This window comes from Gracilinanus agilis, chromosome 4 (genome assembly GCF_016433145.1).
Source record: "Gracilinanus agilis isolate LMUSP501 chromosome 4, AgileGrace, whole genome shotgun sequence".
NCBI classification, from domain to species: Eukaryota; Metazoa; Chordata; class Mammalia; order Didelphimorphia; family Didelphidae; genus Gracilinanus; species Gracilinanus agilis.
Genome location: NC_058133.1, coordinates 267084730 through 267098084, shown reverse-complemented (window position 1 = coordinate 267098084; position 13355 = coordinate 267084730). Strand labels below are relative to the sequence as shown.

The following is a 13355-nucleotide window of genomic DNA, read 5'->3' as shown; positions in this document are numbered from 1 at the left end:
GTGAGAGGGACACAAAATCTAAATGTAAACAAATGAAAAGCAGCACAGTATGGTGGATGTAAAACCAGCCTCAAAGTCAGGAAGACTTAGGTTCTGATCCTAGATTTCAGTACCTAAGGCAACTTTTGTAAGACTTGAATTGTAAAACAGTTACTAATCTGTAGGGATAGAGATAATTTCCTCTCAATAATAATTCCCTTAATCAACAAGTTGCAAATCCAGACCAAATAAGCTATAGTAACCATAGGTTGTATTAAGAACCAAAGATAAATTGCAAAATCCTAAGTAAGACCAAAGGAGCCCAGCATGGGCAGAAGGCCAGCAATGGAGGTGAGCTTTAAAGGTTGGGAGGGGTCAGGTAAGCTTCCTAAAGAATTTGGAATTCATTACTTAGGCAGTAGGAAACCATTGAAAGTCTTTGAGCCAGGATGACCTAAGGAGATTTGAGCTGAGGAAGATTCTTCTGGCATCTAGCTAACTGAGTGAAAGATGTTTTGGGGATGGCTAGGAATTAATTGTGGGGAGACCAGTTAGCAAACTGTGGAAGTAGTTCAGTCAAGAGATAATGAGGACATGTACTAGGGTAGCAGTGGGAATAGAAAGAAGGGATGGCTTTGAGGAAAATCAAAGAGGAAAAATAAACAGCATCTGGTCATTGATTACTTTTAAGAAGAGGGAAGAGGCAAAGATAATGCTGAGATTTCAAGCCTAGGTGACAGGATGAACAGTAAGTAGTAGTAGTACTCTTGGCAAAAATAAGGAAATCAGATAAATCAGTTTTTAGAAAGAGATGATAAGTATACTGTGAAGGTGGTCATTAGAAATCAAACTTTTTTTCATGTTTAAAGAATATAAAGGGAATGATGGTCATCTGCTTTTACTCTGTACATGATAGTCTCATATATAATGGATAAAAAGATACCATTTACTCATTGACTTGAAGTTTTTCCATAAATTCCTTGAGATGATGATGCAGATATTTGTGGAAACCATGATTATCAAGGAAGTAGAATAGAGAATTTCTCAGGCAAAAAGTTACTGTAGTAAAAGGAAGGAAATGGTAACCAGGCACAGTGAGGAACACTATCAGTATTTAGAACAATCTGAACCAGTCAGCATTATTGGATGACTGAGAAGCTTAGGATGAGAAAAAAGGTTTCAGCAATCCAAGAAGTTCATTAGGTGGTTTGTGAAACACTGTTCTCTCAGACATATATGTGTGTGTGAAGCTAAAAGGATTGACTGAAGTTAGCTCTGTAATCATCTACTTGTCATCATCCCTCACCCAAATGGGAACAGTGGTTCAGGTGAACAGAAATGTATATGCACCTACTGGCAGATAGCCTGTATTGAAATCACATCTCACCCTTACTTTTTTTTTTTTTAAAGTCAGTTACAACTTTATTTTTTTTTTAACCCTTAACTTCTGTGTATTGGTTCCTTGGTGGAAGAGTGGTAAGGGTGGGCAATGGGGGTCAAGTGACTTGCCCAGGGTCACACAGCTGGGAAGTGTCTGAGGCCGGAGTTGAACCTAGGACCTCCCGTCTCTAGGCTTGGCTCTCAATCCACTGAGCTACCCAGCTGCCCCCTGACCCTTACTTTTTAATATTTTCTCAAATAAAAACTGCCCCTTTACTGGGTAGATGGGAAGAGGTGCTGGGACAGCATCATTTTGGGAGTACAGAGATTTCATTATCCTCCATCTGAAATTGCTGCTCTTTGGTGATGTTTGCTTAGTGAATGAATTATGATATATATTGACAGAAATTCTTCTGCCTTCTTTTCTTATAGTCTTTGGTTAGCTTTCCCTGTACAGTATCTGCTCATGAATCCAACTCTCATCTGTTCCTCACATAAGGCTTGTCCAGAAGAGCTAGAATATAACAAACGTTATTTTTGTGTTGATGGTAGTCTGTGATTGAGATCTGATCCTGCCAGTGGAGCTTGGAAGTGATGCTGAAAATAATGCTTAAGTTCTACATAATACTTATATGACCTAAAGTCTTCAATTTGACATGAAATTTAATGTCATGTTAGCGCCATAATCTGCTTGTCAAGCTCTCAAAAGATGTAGTAATCTATTTTATCTCTTTTTAGCTAATATCTTAAAAAATTTTTTTTAATCAGCAAATATATGCCTTCTTTTCCTTTTTCTTCCCACCCCACAGCAGTCCCATTGAGAAAGAAAGAAAAACAGAACCCCTGTTACAAACATGTAGAGTCAAGCAAAACAAATTTCCACATTGGCCATGTCCAAAAATAAATTTGTCTCTTTTGTTATCTGAATCCCCTGCCTCAGTATTAAAAGATTCTTAGCACATTTCATCATTGGTCTTCTGGAATCATGGTTAGGTTCCAAGGAATAGTGAGACAGAATAGGTGAGATTCAGAATCAAGAAAGACCTTTTATTCTCCTGGTTCTTCTCACTTCTACTCACTCCAGATCTGTTCATACAAGTCTCTCATACACTTCATTTCTTATAGCACAACAGCATTCCATCACATTTATACACTGTAACTTGTTCAACCATTCCTGAAACAATAAATACCCTATCAGTTTCCAGTCTTTGATGCATCAAAAAGAGCTATAAATACTTTTGTATATAGCCTTTGGTAGGGTTTATTTTGATAGACATCCCTGTCTTAGTTTCCCTTCCTTTTAATGCCTCTTTCTTCCTTATCCCCTTTCCCTCCAACTTCCCTGCTAAGTACAGAAATTTGTGTATGTGTGCATGCGTGCACGTACTATTCCCTCCTTTGACTAGATCAGATAAGAGTGAGGTTGAAGTGTCCCTACTCCCCCTGACCTCTTCCTCCTTGTTTGAGTGTACCTCTATTTGTGTACTCTGATTCTATGAGATAATTTTTCTTACCTCCCTCTCCCTTAACCCCTAATTTAGTCCTCTTCACCTAGTTTTCCAGTCTTCTTTTAAGATCACCAAGACAAGACAAGAGAACCCATTCCTGGCCTTCTAATTAGATTTTCTCTGATTTTTAATGATAATAGACTAGTATAGTGGATAGAACTGTGGACTTGATGTCAAGAAGACCTGAGTTCAAATCCAGTTTCAAACACTTGCTAGCTGTGTGACCCTGGGCAAGTCACATAGCCTCTCTCTGTCTCTCTCTGTCTCTCTCTCTCTTTCTCTCTCTCTCTCTCTTTCTCTCTCTCTCTTTTAGTTTGTTCAACTGTAAAATGGGAATGATAATGGTATCTATTTTGCAGGATTGTTAGGATAAAAATTCATGAAAAATTATTAAAAGGACTTAACTCAGTGCATATAGAAGATACTTAATAAATACTTACTCTCTTCCCTTACCTTTCCTCTCTCCATATTAGAATGAAAACAGTTTATCCTTGTCTCATCCCTTATGATTATTCATTCATGTTTATCCTTTCATGTTTCTCTTAACTCTTTTGTTTGAACTTCAAAGTTTCTTGTAGTTCTGGTCTTTTCATCAGGACTGCTTGGAAGTCCATTTTTTCTCCTGTAAAATTACCCTCCATTTTGCCAGATAAGCTAATTTTTGGTTGTAAGCCTATATCTTGGTTTAAGCTCTCTGCTTCTTTGCATTGATGACTGCTAAGACATGTGTAATTCTGACTGGCTCCTTGGTACTTGGATTTTTTTCTTTCTGGATACATATAATATTTTTCTTTAATTTGGGATCTTTGGATTTTGGCTATAATGTTTCTGGGAGTTAACATTATGGGATGTCTGGTCTGGTCCTGGTGTTGCTTTCTTTGGGTGATGAGTTTTTGTATTATTCAGAGATCTCAGGGACGTCTCAGGCTGTGACTTGCAGACTTTCAGTGGTCTCAAAATTGTCCAATCCAAGGCAAGTCTTATTGCTACTCCTCTACTTTGAGCTCTGCAAATTCTTGTCCTGGATATAGATCCAGGCTTGCCTCCTTTGAGTCTCAATAGATTGCCACTTGACTGAGCCCTTATCAATTAACTGGAAAACTCTGCTGGTGCAGAGTGACAGAACTGTAAGTTTCCCTTTGATCTGTGATTCCTGCCCTAGTCATTGAACCTTTCCCCTCTCTATATTAGAAAAATGATTAACTGCAGACTGCAGATTGGGCCAGAAGTTGGAACTGAGACCCCACACTAAGGTCTGAACCATATAGCTACTGTTTTTATCTGAAATTATTCCTCACACAATACGCAGCCTAAGGCCTAGGACCTGAATACAATACCCCTCCTTAGTTTTCCCAGGATCTGTGACCCAAAACTAGGTAATGAAAGACGGAGCTGCCAGTTGGCACTTATTCCCAAAGCCTGCATAAGGTTGTGGTACCCTGGTATGGGCCAGAGGGAACTCTTCTTGCACCTTTAGTACAATCTCTATACTCTTTAAGTCCTAAACACCAATCTCTAAGAACTCTTCTCCTCTGGCCACATCTTTGCCCAGACCCTGAGCTTTGTCCACAGACCCCACTTTCTCCTTCTTTCTATTGCCCTGGGTTGGCCAAACAGTTCTTTGTGACTTCTTGAATTGCTCATTTAGAACTTAGTCCAATGAATTCTTTAGATCTGTTTTGGAAGGGATTTGTGGGAGATAACTTGCCACACTTTTTGCTGCTCCACCATCTTGGTTCTACTTTCTTCAGGATCATCTTTCCTGAGAGCCTTGTCCCCAACTATTAGCTCTGTGCCTGGCATATAGAAAGTGCTTAATGATTCTTTTGCTTGACTGCCTCTATTTTGTTAGCCAGTCTAAAAATACAAATTGATTACAACTTGGCAGTTGTCTCAGCTGACAAAGAATTATATTTCTATTTTTATTTCTAGTAGGTTTTTCTTACTTATAAACATCTGAGTCTTTTGCCAGGGACTGGCTACACATCTCTACACCTCAGTTTTCTCATCTGGGAAATGAAAGGCACTGGGTTACTGTTTCTTTCAGCTCTAAAATTTGACTGTTCTCTGAGTCCTGCTTTATAAACTCACAACCAAGATTCAGTTTTGTAACCCTTTCCCATGGTCCTTCCATAAAATCCTTCAGAATATACCTTTAGGAAAGGGGATATGAGCCCATTGAGACATTATTTAGCACAAACATTAAAGTACTTGCATAGACATTAAAAAATCCCTGTGGAGGCCTTACCTCAGAGACCCCCCATCTTATAATTAGTCAGTTAGTAAACATTTATTTTTTAAGTGCCTTCTTTGTGCTAGGCATTATGCTAAGTACTGGGGATAAAAAGAAAAGCAAAGACAGCCCTTGCACTGAAAGAGATCACAATCTCATGGGGGAGTTAACATATAAATAACCCTATGTAAACTAATGGAAAATCATCAGCCAAGCTGGGGAGGCATTAGAAAGAAAATGTAAGCTATCTGAGGGGAAAGGAGAGAGTACTAGTAGAGAAAGGGAACAAGAATTTATTAAGTGCTTACTATGTACTATGCCTTGTGCTAAGCACTTTATAAATATTTAATTTTATCTCTCAAATCATGTTGAAAGCATGAATTTGTCCCTCTCTTTAGTCCCACACAAATTGATCACAACCTTCACTTCAGAGACATGGATCTAAGCCTAACTCTGTACTCAAAAAGCTTAGTTTTCAGGTATTATTCTAGAAAATCCGGAAATTCCATCATTGACTATGATCAATTCCTTTTTCTGCCCTTTCCCCTTCCCCTTCCCCTTCCCCTTCCCCTTCCCCTTCCCCTTCCCTTTCCCTTCCCCTTCTCCTTTTCCTTTTCCTTTCCTTCTTTGCTAACTGGGTTGGGTATACCAAAATAAGTAGAGTATTTAAGAACTGTTGAATTAATTCAGCTAATATTTATTGAGCACCTACCAGATCAGTGACATAGGACTGGGTTTTCAAATATTAGAACAATAGACAACCAAAAACCTAAAAACTTGGTCCCTGTCTTCAAGAAACATACAGTCTTATTTTGAGGACACAAAGTACACAGTTAAAGCTCTGGCATGTATATATTAGGTAACAAAGAGAAAATATTTATTTCATATGGACATAATAAACTTGTGAAGCCATATGTACTGTATAAAGTAAGAAAAATGAAATAATAGAGTCCCGAGCATTTTTAATAAATTATGGATAGCCATAATGGGTTATTAAGGGAATGAAAATTGGTTTGAAGTATAATTAACCTTTGATTTTGTTCTACTCCCAAATCTTCCTTGATACCACTGTCAAGATCCAAAAATTGAATTACATGAAGCATAGATTTGACTCAGGCTGAAAAATCTTATATTCTTATTGATAATCAGATGATGCACTGGCAAGATCATATTGTACCAAATGCTGCTGGGTTAACTGAAGTAGAATCTAGCAAATTGCTATCCATTGGGTAAAATCTGATTGGCATGCCATTTGTTTCAAATCAGGGTACCCAGCAACTAGTAGTAGTAGTAGTAGTAGAGAAAAGTATATTATATTATGCCATCATTGATGTCATTATATTTCTGTCATATTTCTCTGCCTGTTCCCTAGTTGTGGATCATAGAGTAAAAGAGGAAAGATTTCCCTACTCCCTCAAAATCCCCCTCCCAAAAATTCTTTTGATGACTACTAAATTATCTAGAATTTCTTGAGAAGTCATCTTAATCTCAAAGATTCATCAAAAATTGATATTAGGAATGCAACTATATATATTATCAGTTGATAGCATATTTCAGACCAGTGCTTTGGGCATCACTGTAGTATTACTCCGTTATTCAAAGATTAATTTGGTTTTCCTCTGCCCATATGTATGATTTTTAGATAGTAGAAAGTAAATTTCCAACTTATCCTTTATAGCTTATTCGTATATAGTTATTTGCATTTTGTCTCCCTCATTAGATTGTGAGCTCCTTGAAAGCAGGAACTATTTTTTAACTTCCTTTGTATCTTTAGAGCTTAGAACAATGCCTGGAACATATTAGGTGCTTAATCAATTTTTATTGACTAACTATAATCTGTGGTTTTAAAGGCTTTAGGAACACATAATCTAACTGTGTCTTCTTCCAGCAATATAGCCTAGTCTAATGGGGCTTGGGTGTGTTACTTAATGATGTGAGTAAAATTTAGTGATCATATTTCTGTTTGTGCCTGACGAGTATATCAGTCTGAGAGGCAGTAATCTTTTAAGGTTTACTAGCCTGTTAACATTGGAAAGACTTGTATGTTTCTTTTATAGTAGCATTAGATAGTTAAAAACGGAAATAGGTACAGTGCTTTGAGAGACAGAGTATACTTGAAAATCACAACATTACCTGTGGTGAAATTATCATAAAAACTGCCTGGCACTCTTACAGGGAATTACCTGAATGCTGCCCTCCTAATGACAGGAAATGGCAGTCTGTGAGGTTGTTTTCTAGCAGGCCATGATAGAACCAACTAAAATTTGTAATAAAGTGAAGTGTAAAATGTAAGTGACTCTAGCGAGATATAAAAGTGCAGAAGGTGGCAGAATGTTCAAAGCAGAATCTTTTGGAAATGATTGTGTAAAATACTGGAATGCCTGAGTTAGATGATTCCAAAATGTGAATTTACTGAGTTCTAAATATAGAGCAATCACCAATGCAGATACGTCCTGTGACCTAATAGAAGACAAAAAGAGGAGTACCATTTCTACCAAAAGTAGTGCATGAGGTAGTGGCTCTGATTTTTCCCTGTGTATGGGAAACTGAAAGGTGATGGCATCCATCCTGGAGGGCAATAGCAGAGCAGTGTAACCCCTAAAGTTTCTCTTTTCTTACTCAAAAAACTCAAGAAGCCAAACTACTCGTTGAAAGTAATTTTTTTTTTCAAGTGGCCCTTTGGTGAATTAATGTACAGTTATGTCTGTTATAAAAATTGCAAATATAGTGCAATAAAACCTTCTCAGTGAGCTGTGGGAACACACTAAAAGGTGCATGATTGGAGAGACTTTGATTTTATCAGAATAATTTTAATATTAATGTTGTATTTGAAAGAATACTGCAGTGTTGTGGAAAAAAACATAGGATGAGGTGTCAAAAAACACTGCTTCTATTTTGCTGCTTACTTGGTGTGTAACATTGGGTGACTGATTTATCTAATCTCCTAAAACCTGCATTCTCTTATCCATAAAGGAATAATTGGTCTTTAAGCTTCTTTCCATCTCTAAAATTCTTTTATTCTATGACTTACCAAAGTAATGAGTGAGTTATAAATGCCACATTGGTTGCATAGGATAGCCATACAAAACTAGCATGTGTTTTGAGCCTCAGAAATCCAACAAGTGCTTAACTGTAAATATTGAGGTATTTCTTTCCTTTCTTTAATGGTATACTAATGATCTGCTTATCAAACAGTTATCCTAAAGTTTACCAGGTATCTGTTTGTGTCAATCCAGTTGCCAAGCTGAAGTTTACCACCATCAGCAATGACCTGGCAAGTAGGCAAATATAAATTTTAAGTCCTCAAGTGAAATTTCAAAAATAATTTAAATAATTCATTTTCTTTTCTTAGTTTCTTTTCCTGAGCTCCCTCTTCTATAATGAAGTCTATTGTTATTATCCTTTATTTCATCTTTTCCTTCCTTTTTCCTCTTTCTGCTATGGTTTTCAACATAGTTCAGTTCAGCAAACATTTCTTATGTACAAGGCACTGTGTGAGGTTGCTGGGACTACTAGAATGAAAAATTAGAGTCTCTACCCTAAGGGAGCTCACATTCTCCTAGTAGGTTTTGTCAGAACCCACAGGGAAATATTTAGTGTACAACTCTTGATCTTGTTTATTCCCTGAATCTAGTGATTAGGGTGAGGGCAAAAAGTGTGGTTATAGCCAGGTGAGAAGAGGAAGATGTCAGGAAAATAGGTAACCTATTCAATGTGTCCTTGCCCCAGCAGTTGTTAAAAAACAAAAGCAACATTGATATGGTGGTGAGGAAAAACTCTGGTATCTCAGAATAATAGAAAGAATAATAGAAAGAAGATACTCACTTTTAATAGAAAGAAGATACTCACTAGGATACCAAGGACTTATCCTTAACTTCAAGAAAAATCATATCTCTTTGGCTGTGTGGTTTAGCTCTCTCTGATTCCATACTGTGAATGGTTTTATTTTGTTTTTTAATTCTTCATCAGCTCATTTTTCAGTTGTCTCATGAAGCAGTACATGCCTGGCATATCATTTGTCAGACTTATAACTACCAGGCATACATAGTCTACATGTCATTTAAGTTGAGATTAGGAGCCTGACAAATAAGCAATAAAAGCTAAAAGGCATGATTTCTTGCTGTAGATTGGTTATAACAATTTTATGTCGCGGTGTTTTACATATTGATGTTTTGCATAATAAACAATTAACTGCCTGCTTTTGACATTTGGAAGTTAATGTGAAGAGAGTTATAAAGCAGACGCCGTAAACATCACTCAAAAAAGTAGTGGCAAATGGCTATCGGCCTCTGGAAGGGTAGGACCTAATTATTCCTTATAGTACATTCCTTGCCTTTTTAGTACTGGTTTATGGTTCATTTTCTCAATAAACAAGATAATTGATATAAATGAATGTGATCATTTAAAATTGTTCCCCAATTGAAGATTTTTATGCTGGAGGTGCAATTTTCCTTATGGCATATTACTGTTAATCTTTAAATGGGCAGGTTTGATAATCTCTCCTCCACAAGGAAGGCAGTAGGTAAGTCACCTCTTATCAGAGTTGATACAAACATAGAGTATAACTAGGACAAAGAAAGAAATGACTAATGGTCATTTTAATGAACAACAGCAGGTGGATTTTTGAACAGCTTTAAACAAGAGATTTATATTTGAAAATGCAAGAAAAGTATCTTTGCAAATAGAGACCTAGGTCAGCAGGAAGGCTTTGTGTTGTGTGTTGCTATAATTGGATCTTCCAACACCATTTCCCATCCCCCAGCTCTCTGACAGATACACATATAAAATCCAGTAAGTTAGCTCTACATCCCTAACAGAGAAGTGACATCAGAGGAATTAGAAATGGATGGTGGAAGAGACCTTGGAAATCATCTGGTCCAACCTCCTCATTTAACAAATGAGGAAACTTGAAACCCTTAAAGGTTAAATGACTTTACCAGCATCACAATGGTTTGCACATCTAAATTTCAAAATTAGGTATTTTGACTTCAGATGCAGGGCCCTTTTCACTCTGCCTATCACTCCTCTCTGCAAAAACAGACTTTTGAGGTTTAGGAGTCTGATGTGCTTCTTTTCTGTTGATGAGAACCAGGAGTTTATTGAACCTCCATTATGTTCCTGGAGCTGATAGTCAATATTCTAAAATCCTCTATATAACCTGACACTGTTGAAAGTCTCTCTTTAGAAAATGTCAAGGACTCTGCAAGCAAAGAGGGCTGAGTAAGTCTGCAGCCTGCTGGGAGGCTTGGAATGAAATCATTGGCCATCTAATTTGAAGAACCTGTTTTCTATGATGTATTTATGTCCATTGACACTGCTCTGTGCTGTACTTTCTTTCCATTTCTACATAATATACCAAAGGGGGAAAAAAAGATTAAAATGGATAAAGATTAGAAGAGGATATTAAAAATGGTATGTCCATGGTTCTCATCAGGGAAGTGTTGTGTACAACTTATCACCCAGAGCCTAGGGGGAAATTATTATGTGTATGGTTTTTTTATATAATTAATAACCATTTATTTTTTCTGGCCCTCTAGTACTTATTTTTTCAAAAATTCAAACACACAGCAAAAACTCAGTGAAATGAAGTTTTTCCACTGCAGTTATCTTTAACAATTTTATTATACAGAACCTTTTAAAAGTGCAGCACTCCAAGGGTGGTTTGCTGTCCAGTTTAATGTCATCCCCTCACTGAATGGATTGGTTGTCCCCCTTTTCTTCTCTTCCCCCTTTGAAAGGTTAACCTTTCTTGAGAGTAGTACAGGTTTTCCCAGCAACATCTGTCAGCTTGGCAGTGAATACACCCTAAGGAAATTATGAACATTTCAAGATCATCTAAATACTGTTGGGACTTTCCTTTTCCCTCTTCTCCTCCTCTCTCACCTCCTTGTGAAGAGTGGAACAACCAATGGTCAGTTCTCCTCACTCTTGCCCATTTTGCTTCAGAATTAAAGACCTATTTGAAATTGTGATTTGGTGGAATGGGAAATTTTGGATGGAAAGGAAATAACTTGCTTATCCCAGTGCAGTAGCACATAATATCCCATTCCTGGAATAATGCAGCTATTCCAGAAGGCAAGCCAGGGATGGACCTTTTTGTTTAATATAAGAGCACCATAACCACTGTACTGCAGTAAAGAATCTTCCTTAGCCTAATGACTCAAATGATCTTGATCTGATTCACTGGGTTAGAAATTGCTGTCTCCAGCAAATATCGACCAGAAAGAACTGCCTTCTCTGTTATTCTGAATTAGCCAGCTGCATATGACAGTAGCAGGTGTTAATAGTTTTTGCAGGTCAGTTGAAATGTTGGTTCTTTTCCTTTACAATTATAAGTAGCTGCATTGGGAGAAAAGTCTCCTGTCTCTTTCATAGCACCCAGATCTCTGAAATGCTGACATCATATACTTTGCCCATGTGAGGAGAAAAAATAAATGTCCTTCATGAAATACCTTTTCCCAGAAGAACTCCAACTACGTGTATAGATACCATCTCATTTATTTTCTCAAGATTTCTAAAAGGTAGGATTATTCTCCTTGTTTTATAGCTAAAAAGACTGAGGCACAATTAAATAGCTTGCCTGAAATCATCTGCCAAATAAACAATATAGTCACTGGCAAGCCAAAGATCTCATACCCAGTTTAGCTAAAACTAGAATCAAGATCACCAACTTCCTAGTCCAGTACCTTGCCAAGTGTTGTTTAAAGCCTGGAAAAAAGGAAGGGAAGGGAAAGGAAAGGAAATTTCAGGAGTTCTTTCTGTTCAGTGGAAAGTTAGAATTCAGCAATAATAGGCATTTCCTAAAGTGAAAATAATCATAATATTTATAGTAAAATTCCATAAAAGAAATACTTATATCTATTTTCCATTGCAATAAGCATAAAATATTAAAAGAATAATCAGTTAATTTACAACATTATTAGAAGATTTTCTTAATTTTGTGTCATTGACACAGTGTGTGTTTCAAGATGTGTTTCAATAAACTTCAATAAATTTCTTTTTTAAAATTGCTTGTTTTCTGATAACCCAGCCTAGCAAATTAATTTTGGCCTTCAGATTTTTTCAATGTTTCACTGAATTTTTATTCTTATAATGAAACTGCTTTTGAAATATGAGTACAATTATTCTAGGTCACTGAAGAAATTTATGACTGACTATATTTGAAGTTCTGTGGCCTAGTTTCTCCAGATACCATTGAACCCTCCCCTAAAGAGGTTCCATCATAGAGGAATGTATCATTCATGTTACATATAACTAGTGGTAAAATGTAAGTTTGCAGAGGGAACCTTTCCCATCATGTCATCTGAAGTGTTCCCCTCATCAGAAGGCAAAACTGATCTCTTGCTTTATAGACACACATTTCTCACAAACTTTAGATATAGTTTCCTGAGATTCAGTCAGTCAGTCAGTCAGTCAATAGTTCCAGACTTTGGGGATAGCATTGAGGATACAAAAGACAAAAGATGGTTGTTGCCCCCAAGGAGTTTGCATTCTAATGGGAGAGACAACAAGGAAATAAATAAGAAGTACAGTTGATTTAAATAGATTCAAGTTCAAGAGAAAAGATGGTAGGGGCATGCATTTGACATTTAAGGTCATGGGACTAGATGAATAGGCTTGGAGAACCAGCATTATAGGGAGTACAAACAAGCTATAAATATAAATGAATGATAAATAGGGAATAAGTAATAGAGGGAAGGCATTAGAATTAAGAGGGATTGGTGAAAGCTTCCTTTAGAGCAGTGATGGGCAAACTTTTTAAAGAGGAGGCCAAAGGAAAGGAAATGTTCATCTGTCAGTCTGTTTCTAAGGCAGCTCTTTGGAAGTTTCATTGCATTGTATCCTACTCATTGTATTTGTCAGATTAGGAATAATGTTGAGCAGCCAGATAGAACATTTCAGGGCCCCCCCCCCTTCGCATCTGGCCCGAGGGCTGTAGTTTGCCCATCACTGCTTTAGATGATGGGATTTTATTTGGTCTTGAAGGAAGCAAGGACGCAGAACTCAAGAGGAAGAACATTCCAGACAGGAGGGAAAATGAGGAGCCAAGAGATGGAGTGTCTTGTTCATAGAACAGCCAGAAGATCATTGTCATTGGATCAAAGAGAACATCGTAGGGAGCAAACTGTAAACAAATTGGAGAAGTAGGGTGAACTGGGTTATGAAGGACTTGAACATCAGGCTGTGGTTCTTTTACCATCTCTCCATGCAACCCAATGACATTTCTATGGGCCAAAACATAAGAGTATCTGGTC

General features: G+C 37.2%; 1 protein-coding gene across 1 annotated transcript in view; it reads left to right on the top strand.

The window, feature by feature from the left end:
• The window catches only part of BTBD9 (BTB domain containing 9), a 453032-nt gene that overhangs the window by 253720 nt on the left and 185957 nt on the right, over positions 1–13355 (top strand). The gene's annotated exons all lie outside the window — the stretch shown is intronic.